Source organism: Microtus ochrogaster, linkage group LG8, assembly GCF_000317375.1.
Source record: "Microtus ochrogaster isolate Prairie Vole_2 linkage group LG8, MicOch1.0, whole genome shotgun sequence".
In the NCBI taxonomy this organism is placed as follows: Eukaryota; Metazoa; Chordata; class Mammalia; order Rodentia; family Cricetidae; genus Microtus; species Microtus ochrogaster.
In genome coordinates, this window is record NC_022033.1 from 1,595,487 (window position 1) to 1,598,083 (window position 2,597).

The window sequence follows — 2,597 nt, forward strand, 5'->3', positions numbered from 1 at the left end:
TTAGTACAAGGACACCAGACAAGGTGTGTGCATAGCAACAGTTAGTACAGGACACCAGACATGGTGTGCATAGCAGCAGTTAGTACAGGACACCAGACATGGTGTGCAGAGCAGCAGTTAGTACAAGGACACCAGACATGGTGTGTGCATAGCAACAGTTAGTACAAGGACACCAGACATGGTGTGCATAGCAGCAGTTAGTACAGGACACCAGACATGGTGTGTGCATAGCAACAGTTAGTACAATGACACCAGACATATTTCTACATTCAAGACTCTGTTAGTGCATTTGACACATACTGCTAATCCTTAATGACCCGGGCGTCCTGCACCCCGGTGAGATGGGTGATGCCAGGGACTGGAGTCAGCTCAGTGGGAGAGCAACTTGCCTACCATGCATCAGACTCAAGATCCTCCATGCCACGTGCAGTGTGCATACACACACATGCATGGACTTGCCCATAGATGCTATGGCAAGAAGTGATCGAATCATAACATCTTTGTGACCCTGTGTCACAATGATTCATGCCTAGACAATAATCCTAGTGTCTGACAGGAGGTTATGGTGTTTAGGTGAATGGCTTTTGAAGGAGTTGCTTTTCTCTGTAATCCCAACAGGCAGCAGTGGAGGCAGGGGGATTAGGAGTTCAAGGTCATTACTAGCTACCTATTAAGTTTGTAGCCAGTCTAGGCCACATGAAACCTTGTCTTTATATGGGGGTTTTGTTTTTGGTTTTTTTGAGACAGGGTTTCTCTGTGTACTGGCTGTCCTGGAACTAGCTCTTGTAGACTAGGCTCGCCTCGAACTCGCAGAGATCCGCCATCTGCCTCTGCCTCCCAAATGTTGGGGTTACGAGTGCTGCCACTACCTGGCAAAACCATATCTTTAAAATTAAACAGATAGCTGGGCAGTGGTGGTGCACGCCTTTAATCCCAGCATGCATGAGGCAGAGGCAGGCAGATCTCTGTGAGTTCAAGGCCAGCCTGGTCTACAAGAGCTAGTTCCAGGACAGGCCCCAAAAGCTACAGAGAAACTCTGCCCCAAAGAAAAAAAAATTAAACAGATAATAACAAAACAAAGAGAAAAGGTTTCATAAGACCAGGTTGGCCTCAAACTTGTCATCCTCCATACTACCACGCCAATTATTCCTTACTGTTTTCTTCATGAACACGTACCACTTGTCTGATAATAGGAGAATAAAAATGGAAATACAGCCCCCTTGGGTCTGGATACAAATCTCTCATTCTCCAAAGGCTGTGGCAGGGAGCCATGGTGTTTGGCCCAGCCCCCGCCTCAACTTGAGGTTCCTTAAGTCTCTGTCCTCTTGGGGTCCTGGCACAGACTTCCCAATGGCAGAGGCCTCAGAGCAGGCGTCATCTCAGAACCACAGACCATAGCTTCCCTTCCTACGCTGTGGCCTTGGCCTCCAGAAACCTATCCTTGTAGCTTTGCTGTGACTTTGACTGACTGTGTCCTATGATGTGGGATTCCCCTCTTTATGCTGTGAATGCTCTTGGTTAATAAAGAAACTATCTTGAGCCTATAGCAGAGCAGGGCAGAACTTAGGCAACTAAACTGAATGCTGGGAGAAGGAAGGGCAGAGTCAGAGAAGCCATGGTGCTGCCACTGAAGACAGACATGCTGAAACTGTGCTGGTAGACCACAGCCTCGTGGTGATGCACAGATTAATGGAGATGGGTTAAATTAGGATGTAAGAGTTAGCCAATAAGAAGCTAGAGCTAATGGGCCAAGCAGTGATTTAATTAATACAGTTTCTGTGTGATTATTTCGGGTCTAAGCTAACTGGGTGGCCAGGAACCAACAAGCAGAATTTCCTCCAACAGTCCTATAAGACCATAGTCATTAGACCCTGGGACTAAGTACCTGACTCACGTGGTCTTGCCATAAGGGTGTGAGTCTGTGGGGCCTCGTTCCTCAGCCTGAGGAAGCCCTGTTCTGGCACACAGTGCTGGAAAACTGCCTCAGCTGGGGGGACCACAGGAGCCAGCCTGTCCTGTAGGGATCAGTGTTCCCAGGGCAGTGGTATCACCTTTCACCAGTAACCATTACCAACCGGCCTTCCTGAGGGGCAACATGAAGCTAGAACCCAAAGTCCAGGAGGAAATTCTTAGTTGCAGATTTGGACAAGGTTGTTCTAGACCCCAGAGCAGCTACTTGGAGGGAAGGGTGTGTGTCTCTGTGTGTGTATCTGACTTGAATAGCACCACCAGCCTAAATAGAGGCTTACACTGTGCTCCTGGCATGGGAACAACCCCAAAGAGTTCACTCTTCTGTGCCCTCTGAGAGACAGAGCCTGTTGAACTACCGTGCACCAGATGCTTCCTCATAGGGGAGGTTGCAACCTTGTGGCAGGGACAGGACTCCTCCCCCCGCTCCTCCCCGTACTGCAGTCTTGGTTCACAGGTTCTCAAAACCTGCCAGTTTCACCACAGCCCTGCCCTGCATGCTCCACTGTTCAGTCGTTCAGTGACTCCCTGGAGTGTGGCCCTGGCCCTTCTGAGGTCATGGAGTCTGTGGCCCTGGCCCTTCTGAGGTCATGGAGTCTGTGGCCCTGGCCCTTCTGAGGTCATGGAGT

General features: G+C 49.6%; 1 protein-coding gene across 1 annotated transcript in view; it reads left to right on the top strand.

The window, feature by feature from the left end:
• Positions 1 to 2,597, top strand: part of Cables2 (Cdk5 and Abl enzyme substrate 2) — a gene marked incomplete at its 5' end in the record, with an annotated part of 19,142 nt that overhangs the window by 10,379 nt on the left and 6,166 nt on the right. The window lies entirely within an intron of this gene.